Source organism: Aquarana catesbeiana, linkage group LG05 (genome assembly GCF_042186555.1).
Source record: "Aquarana catesbeiana isolate 2022-GZ linkage group LG05, ASM4218655v1, whole genome shotgun sequence".
Lineage (NCBI taxonomy): Eukaryota > Metazoa > Chordata > Amphibia > Anura > Ranidae > Aquarana > Aquarana catesbeiana.
Window position 1 is genome coordinate 255,064,087 of NC_133328.1, and position 16,759 is coordinate 255,080,845.

At 44.3% G+C, this 16,759-nt stretch overlaps 1 protein-coding gene across 4 annotated transcripts in view; it reads left to right on the forward strand.

Moving 5' to 3' along the window:
- Positions 1-16,759, forward strand: part of RECK (reversion inducing cysteine rich protein with kazal motifs) — a 1,099,858-nt gene that overhangs the window by 206,461 nt on the left and 876,638 nt on the right. The gene's annotated exons all lie outside the window — the stretch shown is intronic.

The window sequence follows — 16,759 nt, forward strand, 5'->3', positions numbered from 1 at the left end:
CAAAATCAATGAGTTGGAAAAAGGTTTACCCCTTGTGTCAATATTTTGTTGAACCATCTTTTGCTTTAATTACAGCCTTTAGTCTGTTGAAACTAGCTTTGCACATCTGGACTTTGCAACATTTGCCCACTCTTCTTTGCAGAACTGCTCAAGTTCAGTTAAATTTGATGGCAACTGTTTGTGGACTGCAGTATTCAAGTCATTCCACAGATTTTCAATGAGGTTTAAGTTTTGGCTCTGACTAGGCCATGCATTCGCCTTTTTCTCCTTCAACCATTGTGTGGTTGTGTGTTCTTTGGGTCATAGTTATGTTGGAAGGTAAACCTTCTTCCCATTGACAATTTTCTGGCAGATTTTCCTCAAGAATTTGATGGTATTTTGCCCCATCCATTTTTTTTCTTCTATCCTGACGAGTGCTTAAGGGCTTGCTGCAGAGAAACACTCCCATAATAGGATATTACTACCTCCATGCTTTACTGTAGTAATGGTGTTATTTGGATGGTGAGCTGTATTGGATTTCCGCCAGACATATCGTTTGATGTTGGGGGCAAATAATTAAGTTTTAGTCTCATCTGACCATAATACTTTTTTCCAGCTCAGAATCTTCAAGGTGCATTTTTGGCAAAGCTCAGTCGTGACTGCTTGTGGAGTGGCTTTTTTCTTGCAACCCTCCCATACAAGCCACATTTGTGGAGAATTTGTGATATTGTTGTCACATGCACAAAATGACCACCCTTTGTTATAAATTCCTTCAACTGCTTCAGAGTTGTTGTAGGCCTCTTGTTAGCATCTCTCATCGGTTTTCTCCTGGCTCTTTCATCTAGTTTGGAGCGACGTCCTGTTGTACGAAATATCTTCCACTTCTTTGTTTTTTAATCAGTTCATTTTTATTATCACTTTTTCATACAAAATGAAAACGACAAGAACAACAAACAACATAAACCCAACATACACCCCTGGCATGTGATGAGATGGGGTAAGAAAAAAAAAAACCCTTGGCACCCGCGCTCCCCCTCTCCCCCCCCCCCCCCCTTCATTCTCCCATCAGGTTACACATCCAAAGTGTTGGGCCATCTTCTCCATATCCTTTCAAAATTCTCTGGGCAGCCTCTATGAAAAAATATATACATTTTTCCTTGACTAAGGTTTCCCTTATTTGTGTCTTCCATTCTGCTATTGTAGGTGGGCATGGTGATGTCCACTTTTGCGCTATAAGCTTACGAGCCTGAAATAGGATCCTGGTTATTGATATCCTATATTTCCTCGGGATTCCCCATTCGTCCAGGATACCCAAAAGGCATCCTCCTGGTTCTGGAGACAACCCGGTCCCAAAAAGCACTATTAATCATAAATACCACTTCATTCCAGTAGCGATGGAGTTTGGGGCATCTCCATAACATATGAATCAGGTTAGCAGGGCTCCCTTTACATCTGGGGCATTGAGCTGTATCTTTACGTTTCCATTTAAATAGTTCCTCTGGTGTGTAGTAAGCCCTGTGTAGTATAAATAATTGTGTTAGATTTGGTGTTGGGGATAGGGATGACTGGGGTATCAGTGCCAATACCCATTGTTCATCTGAGATTGGCCCTATATCACAAGACCATACTGATCTTGCTTGTATATCCACTGTTCCTTTAAATTTATCATATAGTATGTTATGAATTTGTGAGATCAGACCCTTTTTTTTCTGTCTTTTCCAACAAGGCTATAACCTCTGATTTGTTAAATTTAATTTCCGTCAGTCGGCCCTGTGCTTGTACTGCATGCCTAAGCTGTAAAAATGTAAAGAATCTTTGGTTTGGAATATTATATTTATCTCTTAGTTCAATAAAGATTTTTATCCCTTCATCCTGGAATAGTTGTGTCATATACCTTAGTCCCTTGAGCCTCCATATCTGAAACCCTTCCAATTTCCATCAGTTCCACATAGCTACTATTATTCCATATGGGGGTGTACACCGTATAGTCTTTTACTTCCCTAATTTTTTTCATTTCTTGCCATAACTTGTCAAACAATTCACCCATAATAAATCCTTTATTGGACAATTGGTTTCTTATCTCCAATAGGGAAATCAACTTCTTAATAATGGACATCACTGTGCTTCTAGGCATTGATAAAGCCTTTGAATTTTTTTGTATCCATCTCCTAACTTGTGCCTGTCCACAACTTTATGCTGGAAATGGCTTATGCTGGATGGCTTGCCACCCATAGTTGTTTGTTTGCTTCTGTTGCACTACCAGGCACTGAAATGCTACAGGAAAGCTCTTTGCACGCTGAGCTAATCAAAATGACTGCAGCTGATCAAAGTTCGAAGTCAAATGGCTTTGTGTGCCATTGAGAAGGTGATTAGCTACAACTGATTGTTTTTACAGATCATTTTTAGAAGGGGGGGTGATCCTTTTTCCAACACAGTGATTCTATTTTTGAATTTTTTTTTTTCTGACAGACATGTTGGTGAACTTGGATGTTATAAGTAAATACAGATGGATAAAACAAAAACAGTTTGTCTTCATTTCAGACTGCAAAGCAACAAAATGTAATTATTTTAAAGGTGGGTGATTCTTTTCTATAGCCATTGTATGTACCATTCTTCGGTATGGTAAGCATATTTTGTTAATGTATGAAAAGAATGCATAATCCTAGTAATACTGGCTACAAATCTGGTCTGACAGATCACCGCCAACCTAAATTATTTTTAAGAAGCCTCTGACATTGCCTATTTGCAGGTATACAGTGGGGACGGAAAGTATTCAGTCCCCCTTAAATTTTTCACTCTTTGTTATATTGTAGCCATTTGCTAAAATCATTTAAGTTCATTTTTTTTCCTCATTCATGTACACACAGCACCCCATATTGACAGAAAAACACAGAATTGTTGACATTTTTGCAGATTTATTAAAAAAGAAAAACTGAAATATCACATGGTCCTAAGTATTCAGACCCTTTGCTCAGTATTTAGTAGAAGCAACCTTTTGATCTAATACAGCCATGAGTCTTTTTGGGAAAGATGCAACAAGTTTTTCACACCTGGATTTGGGGATCCTCTGCCATTCCTCCTTGCAGATCCTCTCCAGTTCTGTCAGGTTGGATGGTAAACGTTGGTGGACAGCCATTTTTAGGTCTCTCCAGAGATGCTCAATTGGGTTTAAGTCAGGGCTCTGGCTGGGCCATTCAAGAACAGTCACGGAGTTCTTCTTACCTCTCTCACCAAGGCTCTTCTCCCCCAATAGCTCAGTTTGGCCAGACGGCCAGCTCTAGGAAGGGTTCTGGTCATCCCAAATGTCTTCCATTTAAGGATTACGGAGGCCACTGTGCTCTTAGGAACCTTAAGTGCAGCAGAAATTTTTTTGTAACCTTGGCCAGATCTGTGCCTTGCCACAATTCTGTCTCTGTGCTCTTCAGGCAGTTCCTTTGACCTCATGATTCTCATTTGCTTTAACATGCACTGTGAGCTGTAAGGTCTTATATAGACAGGTGTGTGGCTTTCCTAATCAAGTCCAATCAGTATAATCATACACAGCTGGACTCAAATGAAGGTGTAGAACCATCTCAAGGATGATCAGAAGATATGGACAGCACCTGAGTTAAATATATGGGTGTCACAGCAAAGGGTCTGAATACTTAGGACCACGTGATATTTCAGTTTTCTCTTTTTTAATAAATCTGCAAAAATGTCAACAATTCTGTGTTTTTCTGTCACTATGGGATGCTGTGTGTACATTAATGAGGAAAAAAATTAACTTAAATGATTTTAGCAAATGACTGCAATATAACAAAGAGTGAAAAATTTAAGGGGGTCTGAATACTTTCCGTCCCCACTGTATATCGGAAAACTTAAATGCATGTTCTGAGACTATGAACATTACACTATTTACATATTATTAACAAACCTTAAACGTTCACATTTAAAGCAGCTATAGAGGTGAGTGAGGGCTTGTTTTTGGGAAGTTATTGAACTTCAAATATCACAATAAAGACTCTAATATTGGAGTTTAGGTGGTTTCTAGCAGCTTAAAAACACCAGCCAAGCTCTGTTCTCATAGGAAAAAAGCAAAGATTTTAATGCCTCTGTTATGTGATTTAAAAATAAATTTCTCCATAATGCTTATAGATACAGATATAAATGAGGGCTAATTTTAAAGCTAAGAATATGTATATGTGGATGAGCTGGGCACAGGCTCGCTGTGAAGAGGGCTTTGCACTTATCTGCATACTGTACTGTACTAAAATGTGTACTGAAATACATACTGGCCACTCCTGCATTACACTTGTGAAAAAAACACATGGAGAAAAGTTAGAAAATACGCTTACCTTTTCTGGCTTCTGATCAAAGTGCCTAGGGGAAGGGTAATGTCCTAGTCTTTCAGGCATCACTGTAAAACAGGGCCGTAGATAAAAAAAAATTTGGGGGGGGAGGTTCAGCTCTTCAGCAGTAGTACTGCCTGCTGAACGCAACCCATTCAATTGAATAGGGGTACCCTGCAAGCACACAATGCATGTGGTTGCTTCACACTAGTGCATACTTTAATCAGTTGCTGAGCCGGCCTTTTCTGAAACTTTCTGTTTACAAGTCTCAATGAGTATTTTTTGCTAGAAAATTACTTCAAGCCCCCAAACATTATATATATTTTTTTTAGCAAAGACCCTAGAGATTAAAAAATGGCGATTGTTGCAATATATGTCACACTGTATTTGCACAGTGGTCTTTCAAACGCAATTTATTGGGGGAAATGCACTTTTTTGAATAGAAAAAAACCAAAAACACTAAAGTTAGCCCAGTTTTTTGTATAATGTGAAGGATGATGTTACACTGAGTAAATAGATACCTAACATGTCATGCTTTAACATTGCGCACACTCGTGGAATGGTGACAAATGACAGTACTTAAAAATCTCCATAGGAGAAGCTTTAAAACTGTTTACAGGTTATCTGTTTTGAGTTACAGAGAAGGGCTAGTGGTAGGATAATTGCTCTCGCTATAACGATCGCGCGATACCTCACGTGTGGTTTGAACACCATTTAAATATGCGGGCGCGACTTGTGTTACGTATGTGAGGGATGGGGCGCTTAAAATTTTTTTTCGTTTAGTTTTTATTTTTACACTGTCCCTTTTATTTTTATTTATATCACCTTTATTCCTATTACAAGGACTGTACACATCCCTTGTAATAGAAATAAGCATGACAGGTCCTCTTTATTGAGAGATCGGGGGTCAAAAAGACATTTTGACTTTAAAAAAAAAAAAATTCTGGTCTATCTGCCCGAGAACCGATGTGATGTCGGAGGTCGCGTTGGGTCGTCGTGTTGTGAGATCTTGCCCTCACTTGACCACCTGCCAAACTAACAAATGGATCGAAATGTTTCTTACTGACAACTTCGGTAAATGTGGAATCAACTGGAAAGCAACGGGGGTGCACCCCTTCAGCCGCCCCTAAAAGTGACCCAATGGCAATATTTTGTGTGGCCACCACTATTTTCCAGCACTGCCTTAATCCTCTTGGGCATGGAGTTCATCAGAGCTTCACAGGTTGCCATTGGAGTCTTCTTCCACTCCTCCATGACGACATCACAGAGCTGGTGGATGTTAGATACCTTGCGCTCTTCCACCTTCTGTTTGAGGATGCTCAATAGGGTTTAGGTCTGGAGACATGCTTGGCCAGTCCATCACCTTTACCCTTAGCTTCTTTAGCAAGGCAGTGGTCGTCTTGGAGGTGTGTTTGGGGTAGCTATCATGTTGGAATACTGCTCTGCGGCCCAGTCCCTGAAGGGAGGGGATCTTGCTCTGCTTCAGTATGTCACAGTACATGTTGGCATTCATGGATCCCTCAATGAACTATGGCTCCCCTGTGCCGTCAGCACTAATGCATCCCCAGACCATTACACTCCCACCACCATGCTTGACTGTAGGCAAGACACACTTGTCTTTGTACTCCTCACCTGATTGCTGCCACAAACACTTGACACCAGCTGAACCAAATAAGTTTATCTTGGTCTCATCAGACCACAGGACATGGTTCCAGTAATCCATGTCCTTAGTCTGCTTGTTTTCAGCAAAATGTTTGCAGGCTTTCTTGTGCATCATTTTTAGAAGAGGCATCCTTCTGGGACGACAGCCATGCTGTCAGACTTACCCGTATCAGACTGACGAACCCGATATAGCAGAGGATGGCCTCCCATACGTATCTGGTTCCCGGCCCCTGATAGAGCACACAGAAGGCACGGGAGCACAGAATGGTATGAGAGCCTTTGCGGGTGGTTAGCAGGGATGAGGCCCAGAGTCCTGATGCAAGCTGGCAGGAGATGATAGGTAGGCTGCAGGTCAGCTACAGGTGCAGAGCAGGAGCAGGCAGATACAAAGTCCAGGTCACAAGCAGGTTTGGCAGCAGGCGGTCGGCAAGGTACAGAGGAGTCAGGCAGGTACAAAGTCGGAGGCAGGCCGGGTCAGATGCAGGCGGATAGCAGAGCAGAGTCCAGTAAACAAGCCGGGTCACAGAGAGATCAAACAGTACACAGGAAACAGGAAGCACAGGAACAGGAAGCTGATGATCGGACAGCACCGAGCACAGCATCCCAGCAACCTAAATAGGGCAACCGGCGCCAAACACCGCGCATGCGCCCAGAGTGCCCAGCAAGTGTCCTGAACCGAGATCCTCTCTGACAGTGCCCCCTCCTTAAGGGCAGCCTCCGGATGCCCAGCCGGGCTAACCTGTCCACATGGGTACTCTGAAAATCCCTTAAGAGTTCTTCAGCGTGCAAGTTGGCCTCCGGTTCCCAAGAATTGTCTTCTGGTCCATACCCCCTCCACTTGATCAAGTACTGGATTTGGTTGCGTCTCTTCCTACAATCCAAAATTGCCCCCACCTCAAACTCCTCCTCGTTGTCGATAATTACGGGTTCAGGCGGGCCAGTATTGCGACCCGAAAAAGAGTTGGGGATAACGGGTTTAAGTAGGGATACGTGAAAAACCGGATGGATTTTCAATGAATTAGGTAAGTCCAGCTCATAGGCCACATCATTGATTTTTCTCTTGACTGAAAAGGGCCCCATGAACCTGGGACCTAATTTTCTTGAAGGACAAGCCATCCTTAAGTTACTGGTAGACAGTCAGACCAGATTGCCAGGTTCTAGCAACAGTTGTCCTCGCTTCTTCCTGTCATACATTTTTTTGTTGTATTCCTGGGTCTTAGCCATTGTTTCTTGCAATAGTTTGTTGTTGTTGATGAAGAAGTTCATAGTTTCAGAAACCGCGGGAATCGCACATTCAGGTAAGGAACTGGTTAAAAAGGATGGGTGAAACCCGTAGTTTGCAAAAAACGGTGTCTGTTTGATGGCCGAATGCACAGAGTTGTTGTAGGCAAACTCGGCAATAGGCAGGAGAGAGACCCAGTCATCTTGTGAGAAGGCAGAAAAGCAACGAAGGTACTGTTCCAGCGACTGATTAGTTCTCTCTGTCTGCCCATTCGTCTGGGGATGGTAGGCCGAAGAGAATGCCAATTCTATCTCTAGAGACCTACAGAGAGCTTTCCAGAATCTGGAGGTAAACTGAACCCCACGATCGGATACTATACTTGAGGGAACTCCGTGGAGGCGTATAATTTCCTTAATGAATATTTTTGCGGTTTCCAGGACTTATGGGGTACCCTTCTTGGGTAGAAAGTGGGCCATCTTGGACAGTCTGTCTGCAATGACGAAGATGGTGGAGTAGCCTTCTGCCAACGGGAGCTCAACGATGAAGTCCATCGCAATCATTTTTCATGGCCTTTCTGGCACTGGTAAGGGCCTTAATAGCCGCCAGGCCTTCATTCGGCTGCTCTTGCTCCGAGCGCAGGTAATACAGGACTCCACAAAGCTCTTGCAGTCGCTTACCAGCTGGGGCCACCAAAAAGTACACTGTACCAGTTCTGTTGTTTTCAACACACCAAAATGCCCAGCCAATTTGTGGTCATGGCAGAGTTCCAGTACAGCAATCCTCTGGGACCAAGATTTTATCCTTGTATCGGAATAAGCCATCTTGCAAGCTTACCTCGCCTTCCACAGAAGGGGACCAATTTCTTGAGGCTTGTTTGATCCGGGATATAAGATCTCCCTGAAGAAGCAGAAAACTTCCAGCAGGGAGAATGGTGTCTGGAGGCAGAGATTCCCTGGAGTCATGAAACATACGGGATAATGCATCTGGTTTGGTGTTCTTGGTACCTGGCCTATACGTAATGTGGAATTGAAATCTCGAGAAGAACAGAGACCATCTTGCCTGTCGTGGTCTCAATCTCTTGGCCGTTCTCAAATACTCAAGATTTTTATGGTCCGTGTAAATTAGAATGGGGTGAGCGGCCCCCTCCAATAGGTAGCGTCACTCTTCAAGGGCGGCTTTAATGGCCAGCAACTCACGATCTCCTACATCGTAATTTTTTTCTGCATCAGAAAGTTTTCGTGAGAAGAAGGCTACGGGATGAAGGAGAGCCTTGGCACCTTGCCGCTGAGACAGTAGTGCCCCTACCGCGACCTCCGATGCGTCCACTTCCAGGACAAACGGTAAGGCAGGGTCTGGGTGCTTCAGGATAGAAGCGAAAATAAAAAGTTCTTTGATTATATCAAAGGCTGCTTGCGCCTGAGGAGACCAACAGAATCGATTTCCCTGTTTCGTCAGTTCTGTGATGGGGGCGATTATAGTAGAAAAACTCCTTATAAATTTCCGATAAAAATTGGGGAAACCGACAAAGCGTTGGACCCCTTTTTTATCGGAGGGAGCGGGCCAGTCCAGAATAGCTGCAACCTTTTGCGGGTCCATCTTAACACCATCGGTAGAGATGATTAGGCCAAGGAACTGAATGCACTGGAGCTCAAAATCGCATTTGTCCAATTTAGCATAGAGTCCATGCTGCCTGAGCCGGGTTAACACATTCCTGACATGCCTGTGCTGTTCGGTAACAGAAGAGGAGAAGATCAGAATGTCGTCCAGGTATACGATAACATATAAATCCACACGAAATATGTCATTTACGAAATGTTGAAAGGTTGCCGGAGCGTTGCACAGGCCGAAGGGCATGATGAGGTATTCGAAATGTCAGAACCTGGTACGGAAGGCTGTTTTCCACTCGTCCCCCTCTCTGATGCGAATCAAGTTATAGGCCCCACGGAGGTCGAGTTTAGTAAATATTTTTGCTGAACCCAATCTTTGGAATAGCTCTGGCACAAGAGGTAAGGGATAGCGATTTTTGATGGTCACCTTATTGAGTTCTCTATAATCGATGCAGGGACGTAGCGAGTGGTCCTTTTTCTCAACAAAAAAGATGCCGGCCCCGGCTGGTGATGTCGAAGGACGGATAAAGCCTCTCTTAAGATTTTCATCGATATACACCTTGAGAGTACCCAGCTCCTGCTCTGTTAAAGGGAATATTCTCCCAAAAGGAACTTCAGATCCAGGCAACAACTCAATAGGACAGTCGTAGGGTCTATGAGGCGGAAGGGTCTCGGCCCCTTTTTTGCTAAAGACATCGGAGAAGTCCTGGTAAGGGATGGGAATCGCCTGCTGCGATTCCGTGTTGGTGTTCAGACACAAGAGTTGACTGGGTTTTGCAGGAGTTCCGTGCAAACAGTGCTGTTGGCAGTAACTGGAAGGGAACTTGACTTCCCCAGAAACCCAATCGATACTGGGGTTATGCGCCTGCAGCCAAGGCATCCCTAGAATAATGGGGAAGAGTGGTGAAGAAATGGCGTCCAATCGGAGAAATTCCTGATGACAGGTGTTCATGATGGCTAGCAGTGGGGTGGTTTCCAAGGTGACCGGGCCAGAGCTGAGGGTGGAACCATCCGCGAGATAGACAGCAAGTCCCTGCGATTTTGTTCGGAGAGGGATACAGTGTTGAGTCGCAAAGGTGAGATCAATGAAGCAACTGCATGCTCCTGAGTCAATGATGACTGGGGTAAGCAGATCCTGTCCTGGAAGCTGGAGGGTAATGGAGAGAGCCAGATGGTTAGCAAGGTTAGGCAAGGCAGGTGCGATCTTAGAAGTAGCTGAAAGAGACATACGTGTCTTATTTGGGCAAGATCTCACGTAGTGACCTGATTCCCCGCAGTACATGCATAAGTTGTTGACCCGTCGATGTTGTCGTTCTTCGGGAGTGAGGGATGGGCGGAGAAGCCCCAGTTGCATCGGTTCAGAAGTGTCAAGGGCTGGGGCAGCCGGTACCTGAAGGCTTTGGCCTACGGAGCTGGTATCACTAGGGACCTTGGGGAGGACCCAAGTGGGGCAGAACTGGTTGACCGACCTCTCGGAACGACGCTTTCTCAAGCGCCGATCGATCTGCACCGACAGGTTAATAAGGTCTTCAAGAGTTTGGGGTACGCCTACCCGTGCCAGCGTCTTTGAGGGAATCAGATTATCCTAAGCGGAATTGGTATCGCAGTGCCACATCATTCCATTCAGTGTCTGAACTCCAACGCCTAAATTCCAGAACGTAGTCCTCTGCAGGCCTGCGCCCCTGTTGTAGGGCGTGTAAGGCGGATTCAGCCATGGCTTTTAACTGAGGGTCCTCATACAATTGAGACATGGCAGTAAAGAAGGTATCCAAATTATCCAAGCAGGCTGACTTTTGCTCCAGGAGACGGTGGGCCCAGGCCTGTGGTTCTCCAGATAGAAGAGAGATGACAAAACCCACCCTGGTTGCTTCCAAGGAGAAGGTGCGTGGTTGCAAGGCAAAGTATAGTTCGCAAGCGTTACGAAATGCTCGATACTTGTTGCGCTCTCCGGTAATCCTTTCAGGTGTAGGGACCCTGGGTTCGGGAGGTAGCATAACCACTGAGGGTGTAGGTGAGAGCCCGGTAGCAGAAGCACCTTGCGGGTTAGCAGGTGAGGATAGTACCGCTCCTCCAGTCTGGTATAACCTTCTTGAAGGCTCTTTACAGCCTGCGTGAGACCCGCCAGGTGTCTGCATAGCTCCTCCATGGGAGAGGTCCCCTGCTCGGGCTCGGACATGGCTGTCCGATACTGTCAGACTTACCCCGTATCAGACTGACGAACCCGATATAGCAGAGGATGGCCTCCCGTACGTATCTGGTTCCCGGCCCCTGATAGAGCACACAGAAGGCACGGGAGCACAGAATGGTATGAGAGCCTGGCGGGTGGTTAGCAGGGATGAGGCCCAGAGTCCTGATGCAAGCTGGCAGGAGATGATAGGTAGGCTGCAGGTCAGCTACAGGTGCAGAGCAGGAGCAGGCAGATACAAAGTCCAGGTCACAAGCAGGTTTGGCAGCAGGCGGTCGGCAAGGTACAGAGGGGTCAGGCAGGTTCAAAGTCGGAGGCAGGCCGGGGTCAGATGCAGGCGGATAGCAGAGCAGAGTCCAGTAAACAAGCTGGGTCACAGAGAGATCAAACAGTACACAGGAAACAAGAAGCACGGGAACCGGAAGCTGATGATCGGACAGCACCGAGCACAGCATCCCAGCAACCTAAATAGGGAAACCGGCGCCAAACACCGCGCCCGCGCCCAGAGTGCCCAGCAAGTGTCCTGAACCGAGATCCTCTCTGACACATGCAGTCCAATTTGATGCAGTATGCGGCGTATGGTCTGAGCACGGACAGGCTGGCCCCCAACCTCTGCAGCAATGCTAGCAGCACTTATATGTCTATTTCCCAAAGACAACCTCTGGATATGATGCTGAGCACGTGCACTCAATTTCTTTGGTCAACCATGATGGGGCCTGTTCTGAGTGGAACTTGTCCTGTTGAACTGCTGTATGGTCTTGGCCACCGTGCTAAAGCTCAATTTCAGGGTCTTGGCAATCTTCTTATTGCCTAGGCCATCTTTATGTATAGCAACAATTCTTTTTTTCAGATCCTCAGAGAGTTCTTTGCCTTGAGGTGCCATGTTGAACTTACAGTGACCAGTAAGAGAGTAAGAGCGATAACACCAAATTTAACACACCTGCTCCCCATTCACACTTGAGACCTTGTAACACTAATGAGTCACATGACACCGGGAAGGGAAAATGGCTAATTGGGCCCAATTTGGACATTTTCTCTTAGGGGTGTACTCACTTTTGTTGCCAGCGGTTTAGACATTTATGGCTGTGTGTTGAGTTATTTCGAGGGGACAGAAAATTTACACTGTTATACAAGCTGTACACTCACTACTTTACATTGTAGCAAAGTGTCATTTCTTCAGTGTTGTCAAATGAAAAGATATAATAAAATATTTACAAAAATGTGAGGGGTGTACTCACTTTTGTGACATACTGTATATATACTGTGGGGTTAAAACAGGTGGTGAGGAAGCAATACAGAAACTCCTCAATGTCTGCAAAATGCTCTCAAAAGAAATCTGATTGTGGATCCTCTTCAGAGTGAAAACTAGCCCTTATGTGTCCTAAAGTGTTTATATAGCTGACATCCTAAGGTTAACCCGCTGCCGAACGTCCGCCGTCGATTAACGATGGTACAAATCGCCGTAGCTGTATGGCGGGTGCTTTAAGGAGTATAGGGTGCGCGCGGGGTGACATAGGAGCTTGTGCGCAACTCGTGATTGCTCCTGAGAAGGAGAGAACGGAGATCTGTCAATGTAAACAGACAGATCTCCTTTCTCGTCAGGGGTGAGGAGAGCGATCTGTTGTTCCTAATGCTTAGGTCTCCTCACCCAGTCAGTCCCATCCCCCCACAGTTAGAATCACTTCCTAGGTAACACAATTAACCCCTTGATCACCCCCTAGTGTTAACCCCTTCCCTGCCAATGACGTTTATACAGTAATCAGTGGCTATTTATAGCACTGATCGCTGTATAAATGTCACTGGTCCCAAAATAGTGTCAAAAGTGTCCAATCTGTCCGCCGTAATGTCGCACTCCTGATAAAAATCGCAGATCGCCGCCATTAATAGTTAAAAAAAATAAAAATGCCATAAATCTATCCCCTATTTTGTAGATGCTATAACTTTTGCGCAAACCAATCAATAAACGCTTATTGCGATTTTTTTTTTGTTACCAAAAATATGTAGAAGAATACACATCTGCCTAACCTGAGGAAGAAATTAGTTTTTTTTATATATTTTTGGGGATATTTATTATAGCAATAAAGTAAAAAATATTGGGGTTTTTTCAAAATAGGTAGTCTTTTTTTGTTTGGGTACAGCGTCACATGACCGCGAAACTGTCAATTAAAGCGACGCAGTGCCGTATCGCAAAAAATGACCCGGTCATGAAGGGGGTAAATTCTTCCGGGGCTGAAGTGGTTAATAAATATACACCAGATACTGTATATCCTTGAACTAATTTTTTACTTGGATCCATACTGATTTTTTTTCCTTAACACTAGAAAGTGTTTTTAAAAAAAAGAGTTATAATTGGACCTGCTCAGGTGTCACAGTACAGTTGGTGAAGTAATCAATATAATAATTAATATAATAATTAAATAATAAATAATATTATATCTGTGTATTCATTTGTCTAGTCCCTATAATTGGTCTATTAAACTCTGAGCATATGTTATTGTTAATATCACAATAATACAAGGTTAGCTATGAAACCAAACACACAATTTATAAGTAATACAGTCTTATTTATTTCCCAAGGAAATAAGAAGCTAACATGAAATACTAGAGAAAGATATTACAAACACAGACCAACAATCAGAACATATAATACAAGAACATCAAGGATACTTATCACAAGGCTCTCTGCGAGGCTTTGTTTCTTCCAGCTATGAGAGCAGCTGGAAGATATCTGGAAGACTGAGGCATAGTCCCAAGCCATGATCCAAAGGGGAAGGGGCTATTTCTCTTCCTTGCTCAGTCTTTTATACTTCGATCATACACCATTCAAATCCAACCCCATTGCCATACCATCTAGACTTTTGACAAATCACAGTATTTATGGGGCAGTCCTTCTCAACAGTACTGTCTGTCCTACTGTACTTTGGCATTGTCCATGTCAATCTTTAGGTGTCTGTTGATCCTTTGATGTTTGTCATCCACCATCATCAATCATCCTGTCAGCCATGGCCCCTTTCAAGTTTGCGTTATAGCAATAGACGGTCCGGAGCCAAGAGCTGAGAAACAACATTCCAGACCACCCCCAGGAAAGCAAATGCTTAGTTGTATCCACCAGAAAGAAACCCCTTTAAAACCATGGAATTGCAAGGATTAGCCTGGGTGATCCTTGGGAATAGGAAACTGATATGTAACAGATTTATGACAGATCCAATTCAAACTCTGGATACTAAATATGACACTAGACCATGTTGCTATCCAACAAATTCCGCTTTGCGCCTAAAGGGCGCATACCACCCTTCTTCAGACACGGCTCCGATTGAACAGTCCATAAATGTCTTAACGCGTGTCGTTTCCCATCCTGTGTTTCCGAACCAGTACCTATGGAACAGTCCTTAACTGTATTACTGTGTTGCGTTTTTCAACATGAACATCTCCTATGGAACAGTCCATAACTGTCTTACTGTGTTGCGGTTTTCAACATGTGCTTCAGAAACAGCTCCTATGGAACAGTCCATACTGGTCTTACTGTGTTTTGCTTCCCCACACGTGCCGCTATGTTACTGGGTGACCCACCAACATCACTCTTCAGTGACAACTTCCATGTCACCAATCTGTATCTTCGGTATTTTCTCCTTTCCAGTATCTTCAGGACGGGGTGCAGTACAGGCAATGGGCGTCCATTCACTCACCATTCACCAGCACACACTCAGAGCAGCATATTAACCAGCTTTCAGATATAGAGTCTCGAGGAGGGCCTTTTGTCTATATTACCGGCCTAAAATACACCTTTATCACACTATACCATAACATAAATCAACCCATTACCATAATATATACATATGTGTCCCATCCAATTATGCATCCCACTCCCAATCTCCTATAACTCTTTACTGTAAATACGGGTTGGGATTAGGCAGGTTCGCTCACAATGGCCTTTCCTACTGCAATTTGGCATGTCAGCGGTATTGCAGGGCTCTGACTTGGCAGCAAAGTCTCTAACTTGTACGCAGAGACCCTTCCGTCACTTCATCCCCCAGCTTGCATAGATAACTGGGCGACACTTCTATATAAATATCAAGTCTAACAACACATATAAATCTGCAACAATGACAAAACCCACACAATTCCATCCCTGTGCCTGGATTTCAGGGACCATGCCCAGGGTATACCATGCACCTCTACCTATGGTTAGGTTCAAGGAACCGTCTAGTTCCCTGACTAACGTTACATCGGTATTCTTTAGGACAAAGAAACAAACTCGTCTATGTCCTAAATAATACCCAGGTGCTTCCTTCCTAGCAATGATCTCTCCATCCCGAACACAGAATGATATATCCTCCCAACATTTTTTTTTGTTCACCACCATGTATTGATCTGGCATACAAAGGACATCATGGTCATGCTTCCGACCAAGGGAAGTATCAACCTACATCCAGCTTCCATCTTCTCTGATCATATGTGGGTAATTTAGCCTCAAATGCAACAAGATAAAATCCCCAGTCAGTAAGTCCATTGATGCCACCAAATATACAGACCGAGTCTGCACTTCTGTATATGGGATCATACAGCATAACACCTTTCACAATCCAAACTAGTACAGCCCATCCAGGCATTCAACCACCACTTTGGATTAGTGTAAGCGATGGGTTTTGGCAAAGTCTTACATTACCGGTGATGCTAACTCATCTGGCCTCTGTCCCTCATATAGAGACTGTACAATCAGCTCAATGCTGGTTGATACTTCCGCCTGCCGCTGCGTGCACGCCAGAGCCAATGACAGATTTCTGTCCTATGCCATCACATTCTCTACCAACCTCTCAACATGGTTGACAAAATCTTGACCCACTTTAACCTGGGTATTTATGTGACTTTGTTGAATGTTATCAAGGATGCCACCAATCTCTCTGAGTAACAAAGCCCCGCTTATTCTCTGAAGCTATGGCTGCGAGTTTATTCCTCAGGAGGCCAATGTCCACTCCATTAACAACACCCATCCCAGCACCTATTCCCCCAATATAGTGCTGAATACATCCCTCCTCTTCCAGTTACTTCTCAAACATACGCGCCCTACATGAACCTCATTCTGTGTCCGCACATCTCTGGGAGCAAGTCACTGGTACAATGATCGCACTTGATTCAGTGTATACTCAGCACATATAGGGTAATAGGTTTTTATCAACCACTGTGAGATGTTGCAGCGCCATGTGGTGAAGGCATATTGTATCCTGGTAGCCAGCGTTTGTTCCCTTTATCTAACGGAGCATGCTCCTTTGTGTATTCACCGGCCTTCCCTGTGCCGGGTTTCAACCTCTCAGGTGAGACATCAACCAGGCGTATCCCCCCATACAAGGAAATTTTGACCCCATTGATGTGTCACCTGGCCAACCTCTAGTCTGGCCAACCGACATCTTATTATGTACAAATGCCAGTCTCCTGGGTATCTGCACCATATTACTTCTGTTACGTCAATACATGTCATACATTAAAAACCTTTTCTTCTTTCAATTCCTCCCTCCAACAAAAAAAAAACCACATATATTACATTTCAGGTTCTGACGGATTGGATGTATATATTCCTTCCCCAGCCTCCAACCCATCGCACATGTATTAATAGTACGTTTGCATTCATCAGGAGAGACTCCGGCAAAAATGTTTCACAAGTCTTATTGATAGGCACAGTCCTTGAGATCCAGCATTAGCATTAGCATTAGCATTAGCCCTAAATTGTCCATAAGCAAAACCAAGTATTAAACTGAATCTTTCCGTTTGTCCCTTCTCT